A 17,867-nucleotide genomic window follows, 5' to 3' on the forward strand; every position below is an offset into this window, starting at 1 on the left:
CCCATTCTCCTCTTCCCCTGGCACAAAACCAACTGGAAGTCAGAGGTCAAGAGAGGACAGTGAGACAGCACAGCTCAGTTTTCTGAGCACAAAGAAAGATGGAGACTGGATCTGGGGAGGGGACAAATGGATGAAACTAAACATTATCCCATATGCTTCTCCAGCCCTTCCTATACTTTCGTAATTCTAATTCTCAATATTAAATCTCCCTTTGTGTGTAATACACGGAGTGGTTTCTATTTTCCTGACTGGACAGTAACTGATTTGGTCTAGTTTATGGGTACCAACATATATAGCAAAGGAACAATAACTTGCATAGGAATAATAAACTCCTTGTTCAAGATAATGGTTACTTCTTAATGGAAGAAAACAGAATGGAATTGGGGACAAACACACAGTCGGCAGCCTGTATATCTGAAATATTTAATTTCTTAGGCTGGAAGTGGAAATATGGATTTTTAAAATGTTATTCTGTTTATTACATGATCCTCTATTTTTCATATGCCAGAGCTATTTAGCCATCCTAATGATTACATATGTGAGTATCTATATATGAATAAGCTGATGAATAAACCAGTGAATAACACTTGACTCTGGAGTCTTACTCTTTCATTTAATAGTTATCTGAACGGAGGTAAGTTAAGCTACTTAAGTCTCTGAGTCTTTGCATTCTCATCCATAAGGTTAAGAATAATAGTACATACCTTATGGGACTATTGTGATGATAAGTAGAATAATATATGTAAAGTGGCCCTAGCACAGTGCCTAATACAGGACAAGCCCTTAGCACGTCAGAGTTTCCTTCTTCCTGAACTTTCAGGCCTTGATTTTGATAAACTTTTAATCTCAACAAGTGTGCTATGTCTCAAGGAGGTGCTTTCTTTCTTTCTCTTTTTTAGAGCCTTTCCTGTTCCTCCTCTGATAATAAGAGTGGTGGTTGTTCAATGTAGAACATTTGAAAAACACAGAAACATGTAAGGATGACAATAAAAATGCACTGTAGTTCTGCCCCTCATAAACTGTTATAACTGTATACAAATATTAAAGTTAGAATAACACTATATAGTTCTGTGAAGTGGTTCTTTAATTTCACAAGATAAGCATTTTTCTGTATGAAATATTCTATGGTGTCATTTCTGCTGGCTGCATAATATTTGAGTGGTTGGGATGTTGAGGTTTTTCTAATATTTCACTATATTAGTTATAGTGTATAGTATAGTGTATAGTTAATGGTGTAATGAACTTTCTTGTTGATAACCCTTTGCCCATATTTCTCACTCTTTCCTTGGACAAAATACTTGTGGAAATCCTGGTCACATTTTATGTGCACTTGATGACATCTTATGGCTAAGGCTATCTTGCTTTCCAGGAAGACTGTAAAGAAAGAAAAAAAGATTGTACCAATTTATACTGCCTCTAGCAATATTGGACAGCACTACTTTTCTACATCAGGAAGATACTTTAAAAAGAGAAATTGGAACAGACAGGGACTTAACAGTGGACTCTACAGCAATAATTCTAACTGGTTTGATGTTTAAAGAATACCAGCAAAGTGCCATAACTTCACAGAGAAAAGGGCTTCCATGGGCCACTGAAATCTAATTTTAACAGGCTGCTATGCCTGTTCAAACTTTTAAGTGTCAATTACTATCTGGAACCAACTATAAACATGGACACCAGTTGGATGTGACGTGGGAACCAGCTGATCTGTGGGTTTTCTAAATCCAGACCTGACAAGGATATAGTTGGAAAATAATGCAGAACAAGACAAGCACTCTCTGCTCCTGGCCAAGGCCTGTGACTTGGATTTCCTGTGTCTTGAACGTTCAGCTCTAACCTTTCCCCTCCAGTTTGAAGGGCCTGAGACCCACTCTGAAGTGGTTAAATCAGAAAAAAGGAAAATAGCAAAAAGCACCAGCTAATAAGAGCTTTCACTCTTTGTTAATTAATTTCTGCAACTCTAACCCTCTAGCATCTGCCAGCTTCATTCTGTATTGGAGCCAATGAATTTCAAAAATAATTAAAGTTAATGAACTGCTCTTTGTGATAGGACCCTGAAACCTTAACAGCCATAATTAGTAGGAAGTGCAAAGTGATGAACGTGTCACTTGCTGATAAACAGAATTTCCTCATCTTGTTGATACAAGAATCCTGGCCATATGTGAAAGTGATGCTCTACTGAGTCAAAGAAGATGTATGGCTGGGTTTACAAATTGAAAGTAAATGAAGGACAAGTACCGATCTTGAAAATGATCTCCCTAGGCTAAAATCAGAACCCTCTCCCAACACTACACAATTATTGTATCAGAATGTTGGTAAGAATTCATGATAAAGCGTCTAGCAACCTTCGAGGGTCAGTCATCCCAGCCAAAGTCGAGCATTGAACTTTCCATTCCTTAGTAACCAAAATAAACAGGAAAATTAATGAGTGCTGAGAAGTCAAACACTAAATTGACAGTAGCTCCCTGCATGCAGTTTGGGAAGGATTCTTCAGTGTGCATTTCTTGTAGTCACATGTAAATAAAGAGTTTGGAAATAGTTCAGTGGCTGGCAGGAAGTAATAGATCCGAGCAGGTGGGAAGCCACCTAGATGTAGGGTTTCCCCAACGGATCCTACACATGCCTGCATTCTACTGTAAGATGATATTACTAATTTTTAAAAAAGATTTTAAGTGATCTCTCACCCAGCATGGGTCTTGAACTCACAACCCCAAGAGCAAGAGTTGTATGCTCCACTGACTGAGCCAGCTAGGTGCCCCAGTAAGATTTACATGGTAAATGGTCAAACATGGTTTTTCTGCTTAATAGCTGTAATTCATATTTAAACCATTCAACTAGCACAGCAAAACCTTCATTTCACAAGTGAACTTTTTCTTTCAGAATAAATGTATTTCAGGGCACCTAGGTGGCTCAGTCGGTTAAGCAGCCAGCTCTTGCTTTTGGCTCATGCCGTGATCTCATTGTTTCATGAGCTCTAGCCGTGCATCAGGCTCTGCACGGACAGTATGGTGCCTGCTTGAAATTCTTTCTCTGCCCCTCCCCCATTTGCACTCTCTCAAAATTAATACACTTAAAAAAATCATTAAAAAATAAATGTACCTCAGTTAAACAATGAGATGAGTTTAAAAACTAAATATGAATGTAGGTAGAATTTGGTTCTGCGAAAATCTGAAAATTTGGAATGTCGTGGAAAATTTAAAGGTAGTGATTTTATAATCTTCTTTCTTGAGCTTTAAGATATACATGTCATCAAATCTAAGGATATTTCAATTATAAAAGGAACCATTATGAAGAAACAAGAAAACGCTGCCAGCTAACTTGTGGCCCATGTGCTCTGAGCACTTAGAATTTTATTTTATGTTTAACAAGAGCTCTCTTTTAGACTTATTCATCATAATTTTTTTTTAAGTATGGAACGCTTCATGAATTTGTGTGTCATCTTCACGCAGGGGCCAGGCTCATCTTCTCTGGATCATTCCAATTTTAGTGTATGTCTTGCCAAAGTGAGCACAGCCAAATTTTTTTTTTTAAATCACATATCACCATGCTGTTTCTGTGCCCTCCTGTATGGATAGTAACTTTTCATTTCAATCCATGTCACATTATAATCACTTTGAAGATATTTTAACAACAAATCTCAAGTCCTGTGGTACGGACAGTGCACATACTCAACAGAAGTAACAGTCAAGCATCTATGACCACATTTTTGCACAGAGAGGCAATGGCACCAGCAATACTTTTTTGCCGCACCTGATTTCAGAGGAATAAAAAGATGGATAAAAATGTGCGCCTTAGAATTGGTAACACACAATAACACCTTCTTCAAGGCTCTCCTTTAAGGTTACTGGGAATTGTTTCCTTTCTTATGTCCTGGGCTCTTTCCAGGAGCAGAGATCACCAACAAAGGTGAGGTAATTTAGAAAGCCTTAGAGGAAATAATGAGCTGGATGTTAGAACACTGTGCTACTTCCTACTATCTTGTGCTGTACGGGGTCCTACCTCAGTCAACAGCCAGGCTGGTGCAATCAGGTGGCTTCATGCAACAAATCATCACACAATTGTGATGTATGTGTAAAATTCCCAATTAATTCAAGAGTAGAGCTTATGTAGGATTCACCTCGGTTGCTTCATCACCCACCATGCCTTGCACAATATAGATAATAGATGAAAGATGGTTGATGAGACAGCTAGTTGTATTAATTCATAATTCCTCAATGAAATAATAATGATCTCTCAGTAGTGAGATGTCAGCACAGAGCCTGATGTGGGGCTCAAACTCACAGATAATGAGATCATGACCTGAGCCAAAGTCGGATGCTTAACAGACTGAGCCACTCAGGCACCCCTAACTGGTTTGCATTTCTTAGCTAATTTACTATTTAACAATCCCAAAAGTAGATACTATTATTACATATGAGGAAGCTGAGACAGAGAGTCATCAATTAACTTGTCCAGGATCATACAGTTGTGAAATATTGGAGCCAGATTTGAACTCGGGCAATGTGGCTTAGCATTCACACACTTATCAATTATACTTTATTGCATCTACCATATAATAGTAGACAACTATAATAAAAGAATAAAAGCAAGTATAATTATCTAATAAACACTTTGATTGTTCAAATAATGAAGGCAGCAAGAAGCACTCCACGGCATGTTAAAATTAACGACAGCAAACCCATGCCATCAGCGAATGCACTGAAGAAGGGTGGATGACTGATCTTAAGACTGTGACCATGAAGTTAAGGCAAAATGTCAAACCAAGGCAAAAAGTTCCAGCCTCTCCAAAAAGCACCTATAGTGGATACACTAACTCAGCATGTGAAAGTCCTCACATGTGCCAGCCAAGGGTAAAGTTCAGGCCTTATTTTTGACCACACAAGCCCTGAGACAGTATTTGGAATTTAGTGAACTACAGTCATGATTTACCTTCAACTGAAATCAAATATGATGAAGTCCTGTCATTGTCCGGGTCCCGGCAGCTGCGATGAATACTGCGTTAGGGAAGTCAATTAAACCAAGGAATTGAATTTTTCTTTTTTAAAGAAATGGCCATTGAGTGTTCATCAGCTACAAAGAAGAGAGCAGAAAGCCCAAGGGATCCATAAAAGAGCTCTGCCCTGTAAGCACAGTTGCCTCACCTCTGACCTCCATAACTGGCAAAGAATTGGGCTCTGGCAATATTCTTTGTGAAGTTAGCAGCTTGAATCACTGCCACCAGCAAATGAGTTTTCTCTACCCCAAATGAATTCTTCTCAACCACCGAAACAAAGGTCTATGTTCCTGAATGGCTATTATTTGGAAGATTGCTAGAGATACTGCAAAATCTGCTCCTTCCCCCAAGCCCCTTGCCTGGAAGCTGCGAGTTGTGGTATTTAGCCTCTGGTCCAATGGAACAAAACTCACAGAAAGGAAAAACAGGCTGGGCAAGTGATACACCCAGTGGGAAATTGAAAACTGCCTTGCAAATATGAAGATACACATAAAATGAGCAAGTAATAAAGAAGGGGCTTATTTACTGTGCTACCGCTTACCTTTAAGAGAATCCACATGACTGAAGTCCTGATTTAAAAAAAATTTTTTTAACATTTTATTATTAATTTTTGAGACAGAGAGAGACAGTGTGATAAGGGAAGGGGCAGAGAGAGAGAGAGGAGACACAGAATCTGAAGCAGGCTCCAGGCTCTGAGCTGTTAGCACAGAGCCTGATGTGGGGCTCAAAACCACAAACCATGAGATGATGACCTGAGCCAAAGTCAGACCCTTAATTGACTGAGCCACCCAGGTGCCCCTGAAGTCCTGATTTTTTATTGCACCAGGATGTGACAGTTGGGGACAGGCAAGGAAGAGCAACTGAATTCTACGGAGTCTGAAATCTGTGAGTCAACTGTAGTGAATTACTGACCAGCTGCCACAGGGTCATATTCCGAAGTTTCCATTTCTCTCATGTCAATAGTTTGGAGATTTTTACAATACAAAGTTATAATACACATTACCATAAACACTGACAGATGTTCCACTACCATTGCTAGTACTACTACTTCTATCGCTACTCAAAACAGTGTGTTGATAGTTTGTCTTTTGTGAAAATAGGTTCCTATGTGGTGAGTTGACTGGGCATAGCGTTCTATCACTTTCTCCAGCCCCAAGGAAACCATTTAAGGCATTGTTGCAAATCCTCACATCCAGTCTAATCACATGTCCAGGTCCTGTCTAGTCATAAGGTCCTATAAAAACAACATACCACTTGACAAAGTATTCAACTCATCCATTCAGATCCTGTCCGATTTAGTGTTCTGACTATGCATTCTAACGGTTTCAAATGAAATACTCCCTAGACTGGTGAATGCTGAAAATGGAATCCTTTTGAAGAAACAAAAAACAAATAGTTATATAACTAACAATATTATTGTAGTTTGTTTATTTTTAAATGTTTATTTTGTCTTTTTTTTAATGTTTTATTTATTTTTGATACAGAGAGAGACAGAGCATGAGAGGGAGAGGGGCAGAGAAAGGATGAGACACAGAACCGAAAGCAGGCTCCAGGCTCTGAGCTAGTTGTCTGCACAGAGCCTGACACAGGGCTCGAACCCACAAACGTGAGATCTGACCTGAGCCGAAGTTGGAGGCTTAACCGACTGAGCCACCCAGGCGCCCCTTAAATGTTTATTTTGAAAGAACGTGCACAAACAGGAACAGGAGAGGGAGAGGGAGAGAGAGAGACTTCCAAGCAGGCTCTGTACTGCCAGCGCAGGGCCTTACATGGGGCCTGATCTCACGAACTGTGAGATCATGACCTGAGCCAAAATCTAGAGTTGGACTTAACAAACTGAGCCACCCAGGCACCCTTGTAGTAGATTTATTTACTTTGGCAAGTGCAATTTCTGGCTTATTGTAAATACTCAATAAATATTTATCAAATAACTAACGCATAAATATGTGGTAGCTATTGAATGCAGCTGGACATTTTGTATGCCTCCTCCTCCCCATCTATCACTCGTTGTGTTCTAGTCACTTTTTCTATGTGACGGCGCCTGGGCTGCTCTGAATCTCCCTGTGTCCTGACACTACCATAACCACCAAGGTTTAGGCAGTCACCCGAGAGCTCCTTCCTTCCCTTACATCCACAGAAGCACTGGTTCTACATCTCCCTCCTCTCTGTGTCTGCAGCATGTTATGTGGGGGGTAACATGGGGGGCACAGGAGGGCATGTGGGAGCACACAGGCTTGTCCACCTTCCTTGGGGACTCCCTCCTTTGCCCATTCACCTGTCATATCTCACCCATCTTCTATGTTAAGACGGCAGCAGCTATGCCTATACAAGGGAGCTCAGATATAGCCCCAACAGAAAAAAATGAACATAGGACATAGATAGTTTTCTAGGGAAAATACACAAATCACCAAGAGAAATACACAAAAAGAACAAATCACACTTTTTTCCAAAGAATGAAAAATTAAAAGGAGTAGGATATACCTATCAGAAAGACAAGAAATAAAAGGGATGAGAGAGAGGATGCAGAAAGGCATTCTTACTGTTTGGCAAAAGTAAATTCATACAACTTGCTCAAGGACAACTTGGAACATGTATAAAATCCTTAAAAGAAGGGTAGTGTCAAATTGAGGAATTTCATTCCTAGGAATTATCTGAAGGAAGAAGACATTAGAAATACGTACAGTTGACTCTTGAACAACACAGGTTTGACCTGCATGGATCCACTTACATGTGGGTTTTTTGAATAAATGCAATACTGTAAATGTACTTTCTATTCCTTATCATTTTCTTAATAGCATTTTTTCCTCTAGCTTACTTTATTGTAAGAATACAATATCTAGTACATATAACATAAATGTGTGTTAATCGACTGTCTACATTACTATTAGGCTTCCAGTCAACAGCAGGCTATTAGTAATTAAGTTTTGGGCGGGGACCAAAAAACAATATGTGGATTTTTGACTGAGCAAGGAGTTGATGCCCTAAACTCCTGTGTTGTTCAGGGTCAACTACACATACATGGATGTTCAATACAGCAATATTTACAATAGCAAAAAACAGAAGTTCAGTTAAACAAATTGTGCTATGTTCTTAGAATTCTCTGTGATCATTAACATGATGATGGGTGTATTTGTGCATATATACATACATATATATTTATGTATATCTATGTATGTATGTATGTATGCATACATATTTGATATGGAGAAGTGTTTTGAATATTGTGTTCAGTGAAAAAGCAGACCACAGGTGATTGGATGTGATATTTTTGCAAAAAGATTTCTAGCATGTTTATCCTTACTTAAAAGTCTGTAGGACGGGAACCTGAGTGGCTCAGTCAGTTAAGCATCTGACTTCAGCGCAGGTCATGGCCTCATGGTTTATGAGTTTGAACCCCGTGTTGGGCTCTGTGCTGACAGCTCAGAGCCTGGAGCCGGCTTTGGATTTTGTGTCTCTTTCTCTTCTCTGTCCTCCCACACTCCCACCCCGTTCATGCTCTATCTCTCTCTCTCTCTCTCTCAAAGATAAATAAAAAACATCAAAAAATTTTTTGATATCTGTAGAAAAAATATAAAATATTAACAATTATAAAATTGTGAATATGGAAATTCACAATTTAACCTTTCTGCTAATATATATGTGTGTTATTTCAGTAATAAAAAATAATTGCTCATGTGGAATAAAAAAATAGATGTTTTAATTTTTCTATTCCCAATAAGAAAACCCACAAAATTACAATATTTTAAGCTGAAAGTGTTCTTAAAGAATACTTTAACCCCTTGTTTTACAAACAAGTGGACTAAGGCCCTGGGAAATTAACTGACTTGCCCAAAGATATTAACCCCGAGCCACTTCAGGGTGAGAGACTGAGTCAGAATCTGAACACAGGGCAGCAGTTCATTGCTCTTCCTAAAGCAACATGGTACTTCTGATGGGGGCTCAAGCACAGAAGCTCTACCAGGAGGGCTGAGTGCAGCCCCGTCTGTGGGCCAGGCAGTCACTGCCTCTCAGTAGATCTTGAAAATGGCCCACTTAATAGCTAGGAGAAAACTTTCAGAGCGTGTAAAATGTTCCACCAGCCCCCCTGACGAGCTGTATTTTCCCATTTGGCAGGTGAAATCCTCTCCAGAAAATACCATATTATACAGAGCTCTTTTCTCTGAGGTGTGAGTGACGTCTTTCATAAGGAAGGCTCTAAGGTGATAAACTGGATGCCAAGAATAATTAAGCAAGCCCCACGGCCTGGAGAAGACTAAACACACGAGTCTCCATTCAGTGCAGGTTGTACCAAATGAACAGATCAGCTAAGATCAATAAAAGAGAAGAGTAATTCAAGATTCTTAACTCATGCTGCCCTTGCCAGAAGGTTAGTTCCTGAGGCGACACTGAGAGGCCTCACTACTTCAGTCCTGGGATCTGAGTAACACTCTGCATTGATTGTCTTTACATCTATATAGGGGGCAGTCAGCCTGCTTCCAGTGGAGCTTTTGGACAGTGCTCGCTCCCCTGGTCCCTTCACCCAGCCTCCTTCCTTTAGGCTTCCTCTGGGGATGCGGACCAAAATCCAATAAGATCTAAAATCATTTTCTTCTGGTCAGGGAAGGGCATACTACCATCTTTGAACTGGTTAGCAGAATATTTTCAGTTTAGTAAAACTCTCACCTACCAAGTTGATCTGGCTACTATATATTTTTCCTGAACTGGTTTTATGTACTTTGAGTTGATCTCTTCTCCTTGCTTTCCAGGGGGCCCTGGGCTAAGAGGGTTCAAGAGCTTACCAAAATGTGAATTCATGAGTGGACTAGGTTGGGCTGTATGTAACAGAAGAATGCATGATATCTGCTCAAATGGAGAACAGTTTCTGGTCTGGAATAGACCCTCGATTTTTTATTTGTTATATTCATCAAAGTGGCTTCTATTCTCAGTGCCATCTTATGATCCGACATAACTGAGAGAGCTCCAACCATTTCAACCAATTCTAGGCAGCAGAAAAGATGAAGGATAGAAATTACATGAATATAAGTTCTAATGGAACCTTGCTACCCTTGTCTTCTAGAGGTGACTTTGACCCTATGTACTCTGATCCAGAAGGTATTTCTCTGGCATTTTAACTTTTAAAAGGCAAGCATGTCCCTCACTTCCCATTTCTGACACCTTACTATAGTCCTGAAATAGTACAACGAGGATTATCTTAGAATAAATGATCTCTTTTTGCCACTCTCTAGGTTGCAGGCCAGGATTCCTCCAACTTGTCCTGTTGTATCTGAAACAGCCCAGAATGGTCAGTGCAAAATAAACTATCCCTAAAGAAATAGAATGCTATTCCTCCTCTCTCCACTTTTCTTTATGTCCTGATTTTACTGAGAAAGCCCCTTAGAGGTGGACAGGTAAACTTCCTTTTCCCCCATACTTACCATTATAAAGAACTTCCTCATATTTAATCTAAATTCCTCAAATACAACTCAAACCACTTGTATGTTTTCTCTTCTTTGAAAATGGAGACCAATTAGCCATCTCCTACCAAAATCTTAGAAATGAGAAAAGACTTTAGTTAATGGGTGAGATATCTGGATTTATTTAGATTTCTACTTTTTGGGGAGAGGATTGCAAGGAAGTATAGTTATTTTAAAAATACTATTTAACAAGCTAGAAAATACATCAGAAATAGATCTATGAGCACTGTACTCTCACGACTCAAAAACTCATGCAAATATCTGAAGATCTCATGGTCCAACCTTGTAGTTCTGACTTGTAGACAGGGACAGACTGCCTGCCTCCAGGACATGCTAATACAACTTCTCTAGGAATCAGTGATAGATAGTCCATGCCTGCTCTTGTTTATCTGTGATAAGAATTTAATATTCTGGAAATTTATACACATAAGTTTTTAATTAAAAATAGAATTGTGAGGAGAAAAAAAAAACTTGGGAGGAACTGTGCCATAATGAAAAAGAGGATGACTTTTAGAGCCAAAGAGCCACGGATTCAAATCCTAGTTCTGTCACTTAATGGCTGTATAGCTCTGAGCAAGTCACTTAGGTTTTTGGAGCCTCTGTTTCTTCATCTGCCTAATGGCATCAATCATACCTGTCCTGCAGGTGTGGGGAAAAGTGTGGGAAGGATATTGCACTAAGGTGGTGGAATGCACATGGCTTACTCCCTAAACATTTCTAGATTCTTAAACTAGGGACAATGGTAGGCTTCACGAAGACTGGGCAGTGTTTTCTTAAGGACAAGCTGGTCAAATCAAGAATATTTCAGGGATACCTGGGTATCTCAGTTGGTTAAGCATCCGACTTTGGCTCAGGTCATGATCGTGCAGTCTGTGAGTTTGAGCCCCATGCCGGGCTTCCTGGTGATGGCTCAGAGCCTGGAGCCTGCTTCAGATTCTGTGTCTTCCTCTCTCTCTGCCCCTCCTGCTCACACTGTCTCCTTCCCTCTCTCAAAAACAAACAAACATTAAAAAACATTTTTAAGAACATTTCACACTACTGGAGGAAAGAAAGAAGAGCCAAGATAAAACTGAAAAACGAACTCTGTGAAAGCCATCAGGAACTTCTGTTTCATTTTGAATTCCTTCATCAAAGGGAATTCCCTTCAGACAGGAAAGAAAGATGGGACAAATTCTGACATGAGAAAAAGAGCTCAAGTACAGGAGAAGAGCTCATGGGCTCACCCAGCTCATGGTTCTCTGTTCCGGCTGCATCCAAGTACCATCTGGGGGGCGTACAACTACTGATGCTTGAGCCTCCATTAGACATTCTGATTCTCTATGCCCTGGGAATTCGATTTTTAAAAACCTCAACCCTCTCTTCAATGGCTTTTAACTCTGCTGGCACACTGGATCACCTGGAGGTGCTTAGGAAAGTAACACCCTGCTGGCGCTCCTCCCCCCAGGCCCCTCAGATGCTGATTCTATTGGCCTGTGAAGGGGCCCGAGCACTGGTGGTTTTAAAGCTGTGCGTCTAATGATTCAGGTGATTCTAATGTGCACATTAAAATCCAGTGACCCAGATGCTCTAAATTAGCTTGAACGACCCAACCTGGATGAGTTCCAGAATACTGGAAACACCTGCAAATGAAATCACTGAACTCCTCTGACCATCTTTAAGGAACTGTAAAGGATGTGTTGGAAGAATATTTGGGGTGTTTTCTGAAAGACTCAAGATGGGAAAATGTGATTGTAATTTTCCAAAAGTCAAAAAAAAAAAAAGGTACTCTAATCTGTAGTTCTGGCAACTTGGTGTTAAGCCCAGGCAATATTTCTTTTCATTAAAATAGTTTATCAATAGCGATCAATATGAGCTTGCACAGATTCAGCAAGAAAGAGACACATCAAACTAACTGTATTTCTTATTTCCCCAAAAGTGCCTGACTTTTAGATAAGGGGCATGTATGTATAAACTCATTAAAGGTACAAAGGATAAAGGTCTCCCTTATCCACAGGGAAATGTTCAAAGGCCCCCAGGGGACGCCTGAGACTGTGGATAGTACTGGACCCTATATATGCTACCTTTCTTCCTTTACATATATGCCTATGATTCAAGTAATTTATAAATTAGGTATAGTAAAAGATTAACATGTCTAATAATAAAACAACTATAACAATATACTGTAAAGGTTATGTGAATGTGGTCTCTCCCTCTCAAAATGTCTTATTATACTGTACTCACCTTTGTGATGATGTGAGCTGGTAAAATGCCTATGGGATGAGACGAAGTGAAGTGAACGATGCAGGCACTGTGACATAGCGTTAGGTTGCTATTGACATGGCAATGTCAGGAGAAGTATCATCTGCTTCTGGACTGTTGTTCACTGCCAGCAACTGAAACTGCAAAAAGCAAATCCTCAGATAAGTGGGGACCTACTATATGTGGCAAAATTTTGTGTGTGTGTGTGTTAGGGTGAGGAACCAAGATCCATGCTTCGCCAACTTTATTGTGCAGCAAATTCCCTGAGCATCTTGTTAAGATGCAGATTCTGATGCTGGAGGTCTAGAGTGGGGCCTGAGAATCTGCATTTTAACATCTGCATGGTGTTACACAAGTGCACATGCCACACTTTGAGTACCTAGGGTGTTGCCTACATGACAGTCGTTAGGTGGGTTAATGAGCAGCTGTATCGCAAGAAGATTGGTCAGTGGGTCAATGTCATTCTGGAGGAAGGTTTCTGCAGTTGGGATATGCTTTTGTTTAAGAATATTAATGGTGGCTTAGACATTTTTGGGCTGCTTACCATGTTTTCATGAAGAAAGAGCTGCTTGACATGGAGCCAGAAGAGCTAATGATGGAATCAGCCTCCAAATAGCTTTCATTCAATGGGGGCCTTTTTCTCTGACCCAGCAAGAGCAGATGGTTCGTGTCTCATTCCTTTACAACCTGTCTTCCAATTGCCCATATTACTAATGAGATGAGTGGGCTCACCTAAATCAGTTAACCTCTTGAACTCCCAGGCTCCTCATCTGTAAAATAAACGGGATTATTAGTTGGAATTCCGTAAGCTGCATGTGGCAGGAACTCACTTGAATCAGTTTATGGAAAAAGCAACAACAACATGTATTGGCTTCTTCCAGTGCAGTTAAATCCAGTAGGTCAAATTATATTATCAAGATACTCTCTCACTCCCTCTTTCTCTCTCTTGTTTTTTTCAGGCTACCTGCATGCAGGCTTTGTCATGACAAGGGAAGAGGGCCCCTGGCACCCCCAGGGCTTGCTAGTTTAACAAGATCTAGCTATCATAGAAAAGACACAGAAAGGTCCTCTATAGGTCACATACCCACTTCTGCACCAGGCCAGAGGGAGGGTGCACTAGAATTGATTCAGCTGCCGGTGGCCCAGTTCTGTGGAAGAGGGTGAGGAAGCAAGTTTCCTGACAGAGGGACAGCTGGGCAGGACCCCCAAATGTCTACTTCAGCCCTTCTAGCCGTCTTCTCAGTCTGTCATTTCATCCATACTGCCAGTAGATTTTCTACAGGGGCATTTCCACCACCTGGAATCTTCTAGAAGTAGGTGAGACTTTGGTATGAAGGTCTAGTAGGTCTTGCTACAAAGGCCCCAAGAAAGAACTCATGAAGCATTTTATGGGGTGCTTTTGGAGACAGTTAAATAAAATGGTTTTGTCATAATGCAGTTGGAGTTTATCAGTTGAATAAAAATATAAGAGGGCCATTTCAGGGGGCTGGCTGGCGGAAGTCTTATTAATATTAGAAATAGGAGCCAATACTAGCAGCGAGACAAAATATGAACAAAGATCTTAACAGACTGGAAAAAGTGGTTCCCAGGGCAACCTACCAGTGAAAGGCGGGAGCTTGTACTTCGGGTTAGCTGCTGCAGAAAATGAGTGAGGCAGACACTGTCTGGAGGCTGTCCCGTGGCTGTTCTCGGGCGGGGACTTGTCTTACGCCCGCAGGCAGGTCACGACGGTGGGCACTTTCTGTAGCTATACCCATCAGCTGCAGGAAGGTAACTTGACGAGGTGCAGCCTGGGACACCGGATGTCAGAAGCCACTCAGTCCTGGCCCTGGCTGAGTATGTAAGGCACGGAGAGAATCTTTCATTCACCCCCTGGAGGCAACTTTACAGAGCAGTTGGCACCCGAGGAGGTAGCACAGGGACAGCACAAGATCCCATGATAAAAATAAGCTTTGCTCAGATGTGCACTGAATGTCTAAAGGAGAGAGGAGGAGAAAGGGGAAAGGAGGTTAATAGGCCTGAAAGCAAATTTTGAATCCCTGACATTACCTTGGGGTCAGTGCTTATGAGAAGCATCTCCCTGCATAAAAAACCTCTGGGGAAAGTCAATGAAGGCCTAGTTTAAAAGGGAAAAAAGTAGGGCCACCTACGTGGCTCAGTCGGTTGAGTGTCTGACTTCGGCTCAGGTCCTGACCTCACAATTTGTGTGAGTTAAAGCCCTACATGGGCTGTCAGCACAGAGCCCTCTTGGGGATCCTCTGTCCTCCCCCTTTTCTCTCTGCCCCTCCCCCACTCATTCGCATACACGAACATCAAGAGGGAAAATAGTAGAGGAGAAATACTGTTTTCAAGTACCTATAAGTAGGAAATCTTTTAATGGGCTTCATCCACAGACAACACAGACTTCTCTGAGAAGTGGGCCACAGTAACACATTCTAGTCCAGGGTCAGGTTACTGAAGAGAGATGTTGGGGTGATCAGAGCGCCACAGGGAGGACGGAGCTAGGTTTGTTCTGGGGGCAGTGAGGGGGCCTGACTTGTTCTGAGTCATCGCGGTGGCCTCACTGTACTGTCACAAGATAAACAAAATCTCAGAAATCTTCCCTTTAATTTCACCTATTATTCTTCTAATGCCATTCATGAGGCAAGGCAATCCACCTAATTAAGTGTACTTGTATATGCAGGTGTTCCCATTAGAGAACTAAAAATCGATGGCAGATTGTGTTAATTTTCACAGCCAACAATATTGGCCCACATTATTATTATAGTTAGTTTGCTCTCTGTTTATCTGTTGCTGACTTTTTTTTTTAATGATAGCATCAAGCCTAATTATCAAGTAATCTTCAGGGCATAAAAAGGAGCTTCATTCAACTCCTCTGTAATAACAGTCATTACTGTACTCTCTAAAAACAATTGGCTAGTTACTCGCAGCTTCCAAAGAGCTCCCCAATCCGGAAAACTGCAAATTATATAGTAATTATTATTGAGGTTCTGCGGTAACTCCAGTCATAATTTCAATGTAATTGGTAGAGCACGGATAACTATGAATTATGTCAAATATACAACCTATTTACAGGGAACTCACACAGTTATTTGTAGTATGCATAAAAAAGCAAAACTTAAATTGAATGTTAATTTTAATAAAAATTACTTTTATACCTCATTTTCATTTGAATGGATACCATCTGTTTTAAGGTGCTAGCAGGGAGCAAAGAAAAAATGAACTTTGAAAATACAATTATTTGTTGTTTCCATCTTTTCAAATTTAATGCTGAAAGCCCATGAATGAAACAAGAGACTTTGATAGAGTATTGCTCTCCACCGCAGGGGCTTATTAAAGACATTAACAGGCATTAAGAATATGGTGATATTTTTCCTAAGCATACTTAGAAAGCTCTTGGATTTCAGTTTAAGTTTTCAAACTTTTGGTCACTGCCTAAGTTTAGGATCATCTAGTAGCAAACCCTCGGGCTAGATTCTGATCACAAGTAGTTAGTTTACTTGGGAGGTAACCCCGGGAAATACCAGTGAGGGGGCGGTGATGTGAGGTCAGGAGGGGAAGGAAGTCAATAAAATGTGCATTTCCACTGTAGGCACCTGGTGGTCCATGCCACTAGGGAATCTGGAGACGACAGGAGGTACAAACCTCAGAGTTGTTCCAACCAGGAGGGAGGAAGTTGTATTTACACACCAACATGTCCTCATCTGGAAGTGGCTGAGGGGTGCATTAGAGGCATGCACTCTCCAGGCTTACTTTGGGAGTGGACAGTGGGATCAGCAGGCCAAGAGTGCTTCCTCAGACACTCACATTCTACAAAGTGCCTCTAACATATGTGGCAGACTTTTTACTGAAGATTAGCGGTAATAGACAGGTTTTATATCTAAGTGAACAGAACAATAATCCGGTGAAGAAATAGACAGAGACATGAATAGAAACCTTTCCAAAGTAGACATTTAGATGGCTAACAGACACATAGAAAGATGCTCAACATCACTATCATCAGGGAAACACAAATCAAAACCACATTGAAGTACCACCCCACACCTGTCAGAGTGGCTAAAATGAATAACTCAGGAAGCAACAGATGTTGGCGAGGATGCCGAGAAAGGGGAGATCTTTTACACTGTTGGTGGGAATGCAAACTGGTACAGCCACTCTGGAAAACAATGTGGAGGTTCCTCAAAAATCTAAAAATAGAACTACCCTACGACCCAGCAACTATACTACTAGGTATTTATCCAAAGGATACAAAAATGCTGACTTGAAGGAGCACATGCACCCCAATGTTTTAGCAGTGCTGTCACCAATAGCCGAAGTATGGAAAGAGCCCAAATGTCCATTGACTGATGGATAAAGAAGATGAGGTATACACACACACACACACACACACACACACACACACACACACACACAAATGGAATAATGGAATATTACTCCGTAATCAAAAAGAATGAAATCTTGCCATTTGCAACAATGTGGATTGAACTAGAATGTATTATGCTAGGTGAAATAAGTCAGTCCGAGAAAGACAAATATACGATTTCACTCATATGTGGAATTTAAGAAACAAAACAGATGCACATAGGGGAAAGGAAGGAAAAATGAGATAAAGGACAGAGAAGGAGGAAAACCATAAGAGATTCTTAACTATAGAGAACAAAGTGAGGTTTGCTGGAAGGGAGGTGGGTAGAGGGATGGGCTTAGTGGGTGACAGGCATTAAGGAGGACACTTAGATGAATACTGGGTATTACATGTAAGTGATGAGTCATGGAGTTCTACTCCAGAAACCAATTCTACACTGTATATTAACTAACTTGAATTTAAATAAATAAATTTTAAAAATAAATGAACAGAACATTTAAACTGAATACTAAACTTTGCTATTTATAAAGGTTCTTGCCATCCCTCCTCTCACCATTTGTTACAGGTTGAATTGTGTCCCCCCAAAAAAGATATGTTGGAATCCTAATCCCAGTACCTCAGATAATAATGTCTATACAGAAGAAAACAAGTTAAAACGAGGTCACTAGGATGGGCCCTCGTGACAGGATCTAATCTAATGCGACAGGATCCTTATAAGAAAGGGAACATTTGGACACAGAGACAGACATGTGTGGAGGGAAGATGATAAGAAGAGACAGAGGCACAAGATAGCTCTCTGCAAGCCAGAGAGCCTGAAACA

General features: G+C 40.7%; 1 non-coding gene across 1 annotated transcript; it reads right to left on the reverse strand.

Annotated features, from left to right (window-relative positions):
- Positions 1 to 3,404: 3,404 nt before the first annotated feature.
- Positions 3,405 to 3,511, reverse strand: LOC115288774. The gene has a single exon (XR_003907178.1). It is a non-coding gene; the product is annotated as a U6 spliceosomal RNA (small nuclear RNA).
- Positions 3,512 to 17,867: the final 14,356 nt, after the last annotated feature.

This window comes from Suricata suricatta, chromosome 3 (assembly GCF_006229205.1).
Source record: "Suricata suricatta isolate VVHF042 chromosome 3, meerkat_22Aug2017_6uvM2_HiC, whole genome shotgun sequence".
Lineage (NCBI taxonomy): Eukaryota > Metazoa > Chordata > Mammalia > Carnivora > Herpestidae > Suricata > Suricata suricatta.